The sequence below is a fragment of the Salmo trutta genome, chromosome 1, assembly GCF_901001165.1.
Source record: "Salmo trutta chromosome 1, fSalTru1.1, whole genome shotgun sequence".
NCBI classification, from domain to species: Eukaryota; Metazoa; Chordata; class Actinopteri; order Salmoniformes; family Salmonidae; genus Salmo; species Salmo trutta.
In genome coordinates, this window is record NC_042957.1 from 26,920,455 (window position 1) to 26,934,103 (window position 13,649).

At 44.9% G+C, this 13,649-nt stretch overlaps 1 protein-coding gene across 6 annotated transcripts in view; it reads left to right on the top strand.

Moving 5' to 3' along the window:
- The window catches only part of LOC115192597 (HIVEP zinc finger 2), a 95,467-nt gene that overhangs the window by 62,083 nt on the left and 19,735 nt on the right, over positions 1–13,649 (top strand). For 5 of the 6 annotated variants that reach the window (XM_029751309.1, XM_029751319.1, XM_029751283.1 and 2 more), the window contains one exon: positions 1,601–1,783. The gene's annotated coding sequence lies outside the window, so the exon portion shown is untranslated. Of the gene's footprint in view, positions 1–1,600; positions 1,784–7,668; positions 8,180–13,649 lie in introns of those variants that run through there. The other variant, XM_029751329.1, reaches the window with a different exon arrangement.

The following is a 13,649-nucleotide window of genomic DNA, read 5'->3' on the forward strand; positions in this document are numbered from 1 at the left end:
AACTCTGAAGACAGATGGGGGGCAATTCTGTCCTCCCGATGCACGGAAAACTCAGCCAACTGTATATTATCCGTGTCGTCGTCCAGACACTGCATTCAAACAGTTTGGGGTGGTACATTAGGCATATCAATCCGATTAGTAGAAGTACTGTCATTTTTGGACCTTGATTTACATTGTGTGAAAGAGAGGATAGTTTGTCTTTAATTTTGTTTCTGGTGAAATATTGCATTGGAGTTGAGCATGGCATTCAACATGGCTAGAAATAGGATAGCTATCCTATGCTCTTTTGTTGCTGAGAGAGTCATACTGCAGATTATGATGCAACCCCATGGAAATATTCTGGATTATCTTGCCTCAGAGTTCCCTTCCCCTGCAGCCTTAGGTCAGACAGAGTGGGGTAGTATTCTACCTTACTGTAGGGGGGGGGGCCTCTCTACCTTCTGACCTGGAAAAGCTTACATAAGCCACAGCATGCCTGGCCGACCTCTGTCTGTCTGATTCTCAAAGAGCGAGAGAGAGAGAGAGAGAGAAAGAGAAAGAGAGAGAGAGAGAGAGAGAGAGAGAGAGAGAGAGAGAGAGAGAGTCAAAAAACAACCTTACCTACCATCAGGAATAGACCAGTTCACAACACAAGGTTTTTGGGGTTCCTCTCAAAATGCTTGCATCTATGAATAATTTATTATCCGGCGAAGTGGAAAAGGGGTTCTGAGGTAAATAAAGATGAACGACCCAGTGTACAGTTGTATACTATACAAGCCAATCCCTGTCCTGGATAAAAAAACAAACAACAGTTATCTAATGGAGAAACAGAGTGGTTGACTTGAGATTACTGTGACCATACTGTACTGTATTTAATCAGGGAGGAGTCCCTCTTATTGCCAAACCACAGTGATATTCTTTCATGCAGCAGACCCAGCCAGTGGGCCGAGGGTTGGGGCCTTAGCACGGCCATGGAATTAAATAGGGGGGGGGGGGGCATAAAGAAGAGAGAGAGAGAAAGAAAAGGAGAGAGAAAGAGAGCGAGAGAGAATGCCGCCTGTGATTTGTCAGCACAGCTGAGGAGGTTATGAATGGATCGAGCAGAGTTTCAGGCTGGCGTTTTCACGGTGGATGATAAAATAAAATATCGAATTCTTTCTCACTGTCCGTTAGATTAACAACCAACCTAATTATGACCACTCCTCTTTTACGCAGATAAGATTTGTCTAATTTGTCAGGTCGGAAAGGAGAGCATCAATTCGACCTCTCCTAACAGAGGGAGATATGTAGGGTAGAAAGAGACTGGGCATAGCTAGCTCTATTGAAAAGGCTTTATCAGGCAATGTCCCCATTTTGCCTGTTCCTGTACATGCACCATACTGTACCTTTCAGATCCTATGAATTATGATCTATCTCTATAAAATGTTTTGGCATAACTATATTGAGTCAACCCAGAGCACTGAAACATTTTGTTAAATTAAAAGAGCAGATTGGTAGAGCAATGCTAAAATTGGTTTGATTTATTGGACCATTCAAAATCAGTCTATTGGATTTTTTTATGGCAGGTTTCTATTGTTATGGGAGGTGTCTAAATGGTCTTCTTCTTGTTGTTTCTTTCCAGTGGTCTGTGTCGTCTCCTCACCCCGGCCAAGGGGTCATCCTGACCTCGGACCCCCCTCTTGTCCCCCTCCCACGAGCCTGACCCAGTGATCCCCCCCACCCCCCCACCTTGCACCAAAGCGGACTGAAGACCCCTAAACAGTGCCAGGCTCAATCACCATTCAAGTCCCCTGAGATCACGCAGGTGAGTGTATACACACACACACACACACACACACACACATTCCACACAAGAGTCAAGAGTGCGTGCGATTAGGGTGGAAATAAGCGGAGTGTTAGGAACAGACACCTTGTCTCAGTGAGCCTCATCTGGAAAGGGGTGAGTGTTAGCTTTAGCTGCATGCTAGCAGATGGGATAAAAAAGACAGGCCTGATGCTATCTGATCTATGGGTTGTGGTTGACTCTTGATAAAGGTGAGAAAAATACTGCTCATGATTTACTGGCTGTTCAATAGGTAAGTATAAGTACTGAAGAATATCATGATTCCGCCTGTTTTCGATTTATAGCATTGGGACTTTGCAGTACCACCAGGAAGCAAATAGGATTGTGTTTGTTTATTTCTAAAATATTTGTTTATGCACAATTGATCATGGCTGTGTTCAGTCCTGAGAAGACCCTGCTGTTACAGGTCTAAAACATCCTCTCTATCTGTGACAGCCACACTCCCAACTGACTGGCCATGTAGTGGTCTAAATTATTCTGTCACTTTTCATCATGTTCCATCTGTCATACCTCCTCCAGCTCAAACCTCTCCTCTCCTCTCGCCGATGGAAGATCCTCTCTTTGCTCCCATGTCGGCTAACCTGAATCAACTCCAAATGTCTCTGTGGTGCAGTGAGCGATTTCTTCAGGGAAGGGAAACCCATTTGACTACACACACCGTTTGTCCATTCACTCCCAAACACTTTGGCTGTGAAGCTGGTGACATTTGTGTTAGACATCCCTGATGTGTACGTTGCCAACAAGTCTGAACTACGAAGTAATAGCACTTTACTGGGTTTTCCATGGTAGGCGGTGTCAGTGGGTTAGACACCGGGCTCCTGTCTGTTTACTCGCCGTAAGCGGGGCTGTTAACCTTGGACAGTGACTAGAGTCATTTATTTGGTCTAGGAGGGAGGCCCTGGTTGGTCCATGCAGGCAGGGAGGCACATTGGTGGCAGATGTTTGAGCTCCTCCTGTCCTCCGCCAGTCCTACAGGATCACATCCTCCAGATGGTCCCCTTCTTGTTTTGCCTTCCCCTTCTCTTTTATAGAAACTTTTTTCAAAATATTTGGAAGTTACGAGGTATACTGTTCCACTGGATTTCCCCCAGCGCTGTAGTACAACACCCTGTTTGATACATTGGTTGTGTCCACATGGTGTGCGGTGTATATTAGGAATAGAATACCCAAACTCTGAGCGCTGGGAGGGATCTGTGTGGGGGAGGAGGGGGGGGACATGAAGGGGTAGTGGTCTTTTCAATGCCATGTGATGACCTTCCAGGCTTAGTTAAGCCTGTGTTAATCCTCCATCCCAGATAGCCACAGCTGAGATGTCCGTACGGAAGCCGCCTTCTTTCCTACGGTTATGTGGTTTCAAAAGTTAACGTCGCCTAGTTTGTGTTGATCTAAAGTTTAGCATAGCTCATGAAGTTCTAATGTCGGTGAAAAGACAGGGGGGCTCGGTGTTGTACGTGGGGGAACCAGTGAGAAAGACAATTAATCAGTACCTCTACAGCTGCTTCCTGACATTTCTGCAAAATGTTGTGGAAAATGTAATGAAGGTAATTTTTCAAGCTTACCCGGTGGAAAATACGACCGTCTTTCCATAGACAATTAAAACCAACATGAAGCCTTTTTATTTATTTGTTTTTATTCTCCCTCTCTTTCCTTCCATAGGGGGGATTTTATGTGCTTCATCCAGCGCTAAATGGAAACATGTACGTTAAATGGCTACAGCTGTGGAGCATGAATAAACTAGGGATAGTTAGTTCTGCTGCTTAGCTGGAGAAATCCCATAACTGCACCTACTACAACATAAAGAGTAAGATCTGGGTCACATGGTTTATCCCACTGTGCACACAGCATGCGTGTTTAGCCGTTACCACCTCCAGGAAATAATCATAAATCCAACCAGGAAGCATGCTGCTGCCGACGCTTATTTTGTTGCTCTTTCCAGCATTGCAGCAGGCGGCCTGTTGGAGCAGAGGGCTTGTACACAGACAGGGAGATGGGTTTTTATCTATGCCGTTTTCAATTACTGAGGCCTGGTGTAATTACCCGGCTCTGTCCCACAGTCGGTCTGCCAGAGAGTCCCACAGTACCGCACTCCCTCCCTCCCTCCCTCCCTGCCCTCAACCCTCAACCTAGCCTCCCCAGGACCTTAGCATGGCGGCACTTACACCCTCTCCGCTTTGTCTGTGTCCGTCTGGCCACTTGTTTCATTGGTAACTGTATATCAGGCTGGGGACACTGGCGGGGCCGCCAGAGTGTCAGTTGTATTAAGCATGACCTCATGTTGAAAGGATCTGTTTCTCCCTCTCTAAATGGCTTTCAGCCTGTGGGGCCCGGTCTTTGGCTCAACACCCCAGGCGCTATGCTCAGACCACTGGAGTCTTCCTGCACCCCATGATGGGCCTCTCACTGAGAGAGAGAGGGACAGAGACTGAGAGACGGAGAAAGAAAGGGAGAGAGAGAGAGAGAGAGAGAGAGAGAATGAGAGTGTGCTCGTGTGTGTGTGTGTGTGTGTGTGTGTGTGTGTGTGTGTGTGCGTGTGTGCGTGCGTGCGTGCGTGCGTGCGTGCGTGCGTGTCCATTCACGCTCAGGCTCATGGACTGGCTTGTCTGGGGGAAATTATGTCACCCTCTGTTCCCCATCAACCCTGTCCAAAGTCCACAGACTGTTCTGGGCTAATTCATCTTCAAGATGAGGCGCTGGGCTGGTGGCATGGCCAAACAGGTCACACTGTACACATACCCTTTAGCGTCGTCTGTACTTACAACCAAGCAATACTTTTAAACATATAATCCTGGACTCTGAGTCTCTGGAGAGGGTTGATTATGAGCTGGATCTCCTCTGTACTGGGCTTTTTTATTTTATTTTTTAATTGATTTTATTTAACCTTTATTTAACAGCCTTTACACAACACCAACAGACAGCTCTGCTCCTGGTCTCTGTACTGGGCCTTTACCCAACACCAACAGACAGCTCTGCTCCTGGTCTCTGTACTGGGCCTTTACCCAACACCAACAGACAGCTCTGCTCCTGGTCTCTGTTCGGAGGACCTGAGCCCTAGGACCATGCCTCAGGACTACCTGGCTTGATGACTCCTTGCTGTCCCCAGTTCACCTGGCCGTGCTGCTGCTCCAGTTCCAACTGTTCTGCCTGCAGCTATGGAACCCTGACCTGTTCACCGGACGTGCTACCTGTCCCAGACCTGCTGTCCCAGACCTGCTGGAACCCTGACCTGTTCACCGGACGTGCTACCTGTCCCAGACCTGCTGTTTTCAACTCTCTAGGGACAGCAGGAGCGGTAGAGATACTCTCAAAGATTGGCTATGAAAAAGCCAACTGACACTTACTCTTGTGTTACTGACTTGTTGCACCCACGACAACTACTATGATTATTATTATTTGACCATGCTGGTCATTTATGAACATTTGAACATCTTGGCCATGTGCTGTTATAATCTCCACCCGGCACAGCCAGAAGAGGACTGGCCACCCCTCATAGCCTGGTTCCTCTCTAGGTTTCTTCCTAGGTTTTGGCCTTTCTAGGGAGTTTTTCCTAGCCACCGTGCTTCTACACCTGCATTGCTTGCTGTTTGGGGTTTTAGGCTGGGTTTCTGTACAGCACTTTGAGATATCAGCTGATGTAAGAAGGGCTATATAAATACATTTGATTTGATTTGTGCTGGGCCTTTACCCAACACCAACAGACAGCTCTGCTCCTGATCTCTGTAACTGGGCCTGTACCCAACACCAACAGACAGCGCTGCTCCTGGTCTCTGTACTGGGCCTGTACCCAACACCAACAGACAGCTCTGCTCCTGGTCTCTGTACTGGGCCTTTACCCAACACCAACAGACAGCTCTGCTCCTGGTCTCTGTAACTGGGCCTTTACCCAACACCAACAGACAGCTCTGCTCCTGGTCTCTGTACTATGCCTTTACCCAACACCAACAGACAGCTCTGCTCCTGGTCTCTGTAACTGGGCCTTTACCCAACACCAACAGACAGCTCTGCTCCTGGTCTCTGTAACTGACTAATGTGGAGCCTGAATAACTGACTAATGACTAATGTGGAGCCTGAATAACTGACTAATGACTAATATGGAGCCTGAATAACTGACTAATGACTAATGTGGAGCCTGAATAACTGACTAATGACTAATGTGGAGCCTGAATAACTGACTAATGACTAATGTGGAGCCTGAATAACTGACTAATGACTAATGTGGAGTCAAAGTTTTCCACTGTAGTCTGCAATCACACATGAAACCCCTGAACATGTGACTATGAAACACTCTGAATCTCTGAATGTGATTGTCTTCTTGGAGAGAGCCAGGGAGAAACCAGATCAGAAACTGATTAAGAGGATCTGGATGGACACATCGATCAAAAGCTCATAAACAAATGAGTGAACAGCTAAACAGTGTCTCTGGGGCAACTGTCTGTGAGGCGATGTGTGTGCTGTTGGCCTGAGTGCCTGACTGTATACCTCCACACAGCCGAGAGAGATTCTGTTTATTGCCGGCGCTCATAGGTTACGCCTCCCATAATGGCCCAGCATTCTTGGAAGAGCAGATAACATTCATCACAATCAGCAGGAACATCATCAGGTATGGGACTGATCCCCATGGCACGACCCAGTCAAGATTTGGCACACAGCAATTTGTTATCAGACAACCCAACGCCCAGATTAGTCCATTATTGTAACATCAATATGTTTATAATTTGATGGATGATGTTTCCCCATTTAATGCCAAATGTTTTTGCCGTATCTCATAACAACAAATGCAAATAAAAGCCAGAAATTCCACCTGCCTATCAGCGGGAAGCGTGTAACTACTGCCATTATTGCTTGTGCTATTGCATGGCTGTGCACAGTGAAGACCTCAGCTTAAGGTGTGGTTTGCTATGCCTAGTGAACGCCCGTCTTCCCACTTGAGCTCCCACACAGACGGCGAGAAGAGGTGGCCGAGCGGAGCGACCGACCAACCGCCTAGCTGGGTTGTGCAACCAGCTCCTTTCATAATGCCAATTCATCAGCATGGTAACCCTGCTGCATGGCATTCAGGCTTGTTCTTCCCACACAGGAACTGTCACCCACACTCCTCACCTCACCCTGTCTCAATGAGGCTGTAGCCGAGGCCTCTCACCCACGCAGAGCCCAACTCTCTCTTTTCACTACTCACTACACACACATCCACCATGTTAAAAATACCACCTCCCATCTTATGCCAAGCTGTACCTCGTACTTTCTGCTTGAAATGTAGACCTGTGTATGACAGGATGTATGACAGGATGTATGACTGGATGTATGACAGGATGTATGACTGGGTGTATGACAGGATGTATGACAGGATGTATGACTGGATGTATGACAGGATGTATGACAGGATGTATGACAGGATGTATGACAGGATGTATGACTGGATGTATGACAGGATGTATGACTGGATGTATGACAGGATGTATGACAGGATGTATGACAGGATGTATGACAGGATGTATGACAGGATGTATGACTGGATGTATGACAGGATGTATGACAGGATGTATGACAGGATGTATGACAGGATGTATGACTGGATGTATGACAGGATGTATGACAGGATGTATGACAGGATGTATGACTGGATGTATGACAGGATGTATGACAGGATGTATGACTGGATGTATGACTGGATGTATGACTGGATGTATGACAGGATGTATGACAGGATGTATGACTGGATGTATGACTGGATGTATGACAGGATGTATGACAGGATGTATGACAGGATGTATGACAGGATGTATGACTGGATGTATGACTGGATGTATGACTGGATGTATGACAGGATGTATGGCTGGATGTATGACAGGATGTATGACAGGATGTATGACTGTCAAGATATGATTCTTGTCTGAATCATGTGCCTTGTAGTTTTACCAGTACTGGTCTTTACTTTTCAAATGTGTTGCTGGAGTTTGTCCCAAAACTAAATATCCATCCCATCATGCCATACGCATTGCACATACAGTCACCATTTGATAAATGTGTATAATGCACTATACATTGTAGTTGTAATTTTAGTATTGCTCTGTGAGGCCACTGGCTCTGCTGACCACCTTGACCTGGTTTGCGCAATGGATGGTCTCTCTCTCTCTCCCCTTCTCTCAACCTGTTGCGTGTTGTCTCTCCACAGTCTCCAGACTGCAGTATCTCCCGGCTACAGTCCCTCCCAGCTCCAGGCTGTGCTTCATCTTTGGGCTCCTAATGAGGAGCCAATATGACACTCCCGGGGGCTGACTTGCGAACAGACTGGGTGATACATCCACAGAACCTGCTTACAGGGGATAAAATCACACCACAAACCTGCTGGCTGTGCAAATGGTGAATCTCTCAGGCTGTCAAGACGCAAACTATTGGTGGTATAAGTCTGAAGATGAAAATAGTTATTTCTGGGATTTCAATAAGATTCAGGAATATTTTCTGTTTCATAGATTTTCTTTTTGGTGGGGGTGTTTATTTATTGCAGATTATTTTATTTCTATTAATATTTTACAATATGTACATGTTTTATACACGATACACACTGGAAAAGACAAAACAAGCTACTTTTGTTTCCCATGTTACCTTGAGAGGCACAGATGAACCTGCAACTGAATAGCGCAGAGAAGTGTGTCAAGTCCGCAGAATTAATACATTTCATTCAGTCCTTTCAATAGTCCAAAAAATATGTTGTGTATTCTGTACATGCAGTCCATTTGAGAACAGAGGGATTCTTTAACATTGCATTGTGAATAACTCCCTAACCCAGTTCAGGTGAAAGGCGCGTTGATCCAGACGCCCATAAAACACACAATACTTTATTGTAGGACCCTTGCTTCAATTTATTTTCAGAGCCCTTTCACATTTTCCCCTAGCTAGCCAGTTGATAAAGCCAGTTGGAGCTTTTAAAGTTGCCTCCATCCCCAATGAGATGGAATAGCTGGAACAAAGACCCCAGCAAACCGACCCAGCTCCCCTCTCATTCCCACTGTAAGGAAAGATACAGAGAAATGTATAAAACATTTATGCAGATATGTGTGTGTTTCTAACAAACGAACACACACAGATAAATAAACAAGGGTCTCGGTTGGGGGTCTCATTAGGCCTCCTGAGGCTGAGGCACTGACCATGATGCACTTCTAGGCAGGACTTTGTTACCATAAACTCTGTAATTACTGAATGGAAACAATTAGCAATGATTTGAATTATTCAGAGTCTGCCCTGGAAAGTACAAGAAACTGTGCCGGTTTCCGTTCAGGGAAATAAGAAACGGCCTGTGTGTGTGTGTGTGTGTGCCTGCCTACATCGCTGCTGTGAACATGATGTCACCAGGAGGACAAACAAAAGGGGGTAACCGGAGCTTTAAAAACACACTGGCTGATGTGTCACGGTCAACCCCACAGACAGGCCACTGAATTAGGCCACTGTGGTGATCGAATGGCCCTGTGGTTTAGGAGATACCCAAAACACACAGGCGGCTGCCCATGCGACTGGCCTTTGTTTCTACAGGAATTACTCAGGTATAATTGCAGATGTCAATTTGCTTAGACAAACAGAACCGTGTGTACTACCCTCTGTAATAGAGCTGGAACTGAAACTAGATGAGGTTGATTTAATTACCTTCAGCTGTTTATTGCAGTAACTTTGTAACACTGGCAGGTCTAAAACAGCAGTCGATAATAGCAGTGTCAAAGACTATGACTCCAAATATTTAAAGAACATAGTTTGGCAACGGAGATATTTTCCAGGTCTGTTTTTTTTATTTTTTTATTCCAACAATTGTATTTATTTAAAGTGCTCGTGTCCTGCAAATAACTTTTGGTTGGACAGTGAGAGATATGGCGTCATGATTCATTTTTAACTTCAGATGTTGTTATTTGAGGGAAAAGAAAACGGGATTCACTCTTTTCTTTATTTCAGTGTTGAAAGGAATTCCAAGCACTTCAAATTGGTATGTGGCATCTTGGCTGTCCAAATGGTTTAAGGATAACTACACATCACTCATTGTCACACAAAATAACAAAACATTTTCTAATCCTCTCTCTTGAATCTGCCAGCCCAAAAATGCTTAAATACCTAATCCCTGTATTGGAAAGAGGATGTATTTTGATTGAGTGAAAGGGCCTCTTTAAGGTTTGCTCTTTCCCCAGTCACAATGGAGATGTGCGTCAGTGTGTAGGGCCTGGTACAGCCCCAGGCTACCAGCTTATCCCCCACTCCCCATAGATCTCCAGCCAGAAACCAGAACTAGGCCTGAGGTGGGTAGAGGCTCTCTATCACCGTTATGTTCTCCCCATGAAAAGAGAGCCCAAATAAGGAAGCTAACATGGTTTATACCCACACATTATGTATACCTCTGGGGAGGAGGGGGTTGATGGAGATATATGTACTGTAATGCTTGGGGTGGGGGTAGTAACTTACTGTGGGGGGGCCGGTGTACTGTAAATAATGAAAATGTCCGCCTCATCATGGTTATCAGTTTTTGGCAGTGGGGCCTCCTATCAGATGAAATACTGTTAGACTATGGAGATGTTACATAAAATGCTTGAATCATCCAGTGGAGTGTTTCCGTTTATATCTTTGAGAATGTGGTCCGTCTGTATAGAGTGAGGTGTCCCTAGCACACTCTGTCTCTGTGTGTGTCCCACGCACACTTCCTCCAGGTACTCCACTTAAAAAGGATGCCAGTGAATATTCTCACCCACACTCAGTCAGAAAATAGGACAGCATTTTAGTTAGGATAAAAAACACTTTATATAACCCATTCAATAGTTTTTCTTTGACTTAAACAATGATAACCTTATGCAACACGGCAGAGAATAATTCATCAATGGTTTTGGACAGATGCCTACTGAACTGTATGTCCTAAAAGAAAGATTTTAGAGAACTTCGTCACCATGGTAGCGGATCTGTATTGATAACAAGAGATACTAGACAGATGAATTCATGGAAGGAGATGCTCCCAAACATTGAGGGGGAGATTTTGGGGGAGAAGGGAAGAGGAGAGGGGTACACCAACCTGGCCACCATTAAGTGTGATATATGAAACTGACTTCAGCTTAGACAGATTGCTCTTTTCCACTCAGTGATAGGTTTGCTCTGGCTTCATAAGGCTCATCAGTTGACCCCTTTTCACAAAATACTAGCAACGGAGTGCGTATTGTGCGAATACGCTAGGATGAGTTATTATTCCTCTCAGAATGTGTCTCTCTGTAACTACGTTATCTTTACAAAGCTGACAATCGAGAACATTTCATTAGGTTGGTATGCAACAGCTTTTGATTCAGGTGTGTTGCAATTGATACTGAATTCTGTATCTTCCAATCTTTCTAAACATGAGTGCCTATGGCTGTGTTTTCACAAACACATTTGGCTTTGGGTTTAATTTAAACATGTACATGTATAGTTGTTTAACAGGATCGCAGGTGGTATTTATCGTTGGTCAATAAGAAAGGATATCTGGCCGGTACCAAACCTCCATCCAACCACTTATTCTGTAGTTACTAAACTTCACTGAGCGCCTATGGCTAGTTCTGTTGTTTGCACACATTCTTTTTGTGTAACAGCATGGAAGAAAACAAAAACCGACCAAAAGTTAATGTTTCAGGTGCTAAAAATACCAGTGTTTTCTACTGGGCTATTTTTATCTCTCACATTGGCCTCAAGACACCCGCGTCACAGAGCTTCCGTGCTCCTACCCCAGCTGTGCCAGAGCAAAGGGGCCTTGTGTGTGTCTGTCGCAATCAGAGAAAAAAAATGAAATCAAGAAATGCACGGCAGAGACTTACATGTTCAGCATGTTCGTCTCAGACACTGGATTCATTCTATATTCAAGTGTTGGTGTGGTTTCTGTACGTTAGCACTCTGAAATAGAATCACAAATGAATGCAGGTTTATTTGTAGCTTCTGTGTTTACTAGGCATTGCAGTATGTGTATGTATAGAAAGTAAAAATCAGACGCCAGCGAAAAGAAAAATGCTAGTGCTGGTAGTTCCTTTATGACTTGCCCTTTGGACGCCCACGCACATATGATGTCTTACGTCACCTCCATTTGGCAGGCTATTTTTACTTTTTTGTCTTTTTAGGAACTGCGTGGGCCTAGTTGTTACTGATGACTCACTGTAAGCATGAGGGGGTGGGTGGCCCAATCACAAACTACACTCATTAGAAGTATTTTAACTTTAATCTAGTTTAGCACTGTACTCCTTGTACTGCATACCACTGTACATGAGAATATACAGTTGAAGTCTGAAGTTTACATACATTTAGGTTGGAGTCAATTTCCTGTTAATAAACTATAGTTTTGGCAAGTCGGTTAGGACATTTACTTTGTGCATGACACAAGTAATTTTTCCAACAATTGTTTACAGACAGATTATTTCACTTATAATTCACTGTATCATAATTCCAGTGGGTCAGAAGTTTACATACACTAAATTGACTGTGCCTTTAAACAGCTTGAAAAATTCCAGAAAATGATGTCATGGCTTTAGAAGCTTCTAATAGGCTAATTGACATAATTTGAGTCAATTGGAGGTGTACCTGTGGATGTATTTCAAGGCCTACCTTCAAATCAAATCAAATTTATTTATATAGCCCTTCGTACATCAGCTGAAATCTCAAAGTGCTGTACAGAAACCCAGCCTAAAACCCCAAACAGCAAGCAATGCATGTGAAAGAAGCACGGTGGCTGGGAAAAACTCCCTAGGAAAAACTCCTGAGAAAGGCCAAAAACCTAGGAAGAAACCTAGAGAGGAACCAGGCTATGAGGGGTGGCCAGTCCTCTTCTGGCTGTGCCGGGTGGATATTATAACAGAACATGGTCAAGATGTTAAAATGTTCGTAAATGACCAGCATGGTCAAATAATAATAATCATAGTAATTGTCGAGGGTGCAACAAGCACGTCCGGTGAACAGGTCAGGGTTCCGTAGCCGCAGGCAGAACAGTTGAAACTGGAGCAGCAGCATGGCCAGGTGGACTGGGGACAGCAAGGAGTCATCATGCCAGGTAGTCCTAGGGCTCAGGTCCTCCGAGAGAAAGAAAGAAAGAAAGAAAGAAAGAAAGAGAGAATTAGAGAGAGCATATTTACATTCACACAGGACACCGGATAAGACAAGAGAATACTCCAGATGTAACAGACTGACCCTAGCCCCCCGACACATAAACTACTGCAGCATAAATACTGGAGGCTGAGACAGGAGGGATCAGAAGACACTGTGGCCCCATCCGATGATACCCCCGGACAGGGCCAAACAGGCAGGATATAACCCCACCCACTTTGCCAAAGCACAGCCCCCGCACCACTAGAGGGATATCTACAACCACCAACTTACCGTCCGAAGACAAGGCCGAGTATAGCCCACAAAGATGTCCGCCACGGCACAACCCAAGGGGGGGGCGCCAACCCAGACAGGAAGACCACGTCAGTGGCTCAACCTACTTGGTTCAAACTCAGTGCCTCTTTGCTTGACATCATGGGAAAATCTAAAGAAATCAGCCAAGAACTCAGGAAAAAAAATTGTAGACCTCCACATATCTGGTTCATCCTTGGGAGCAATTTCCAAACGCCTGAAGGTACCACGTTCATCTGTACAAACAATAGTACGCAAGTATGAACACCATGGGTGTCACGTCCTGTCCCTAGTAAGATGTCATTTTCTATAGTAGAGTAGGGCAGGGCGTGACAGGGGGTGTTTTGGGCTAATCTATGTTTTCTATTTCTATGTTTAGGTTCTAGTTTGTCTATTTCTATGTTGGGATTGTTTGGGGTTGATCTCTAATTGGAGGCAGCTGATCCTCATTGCCTCTGAT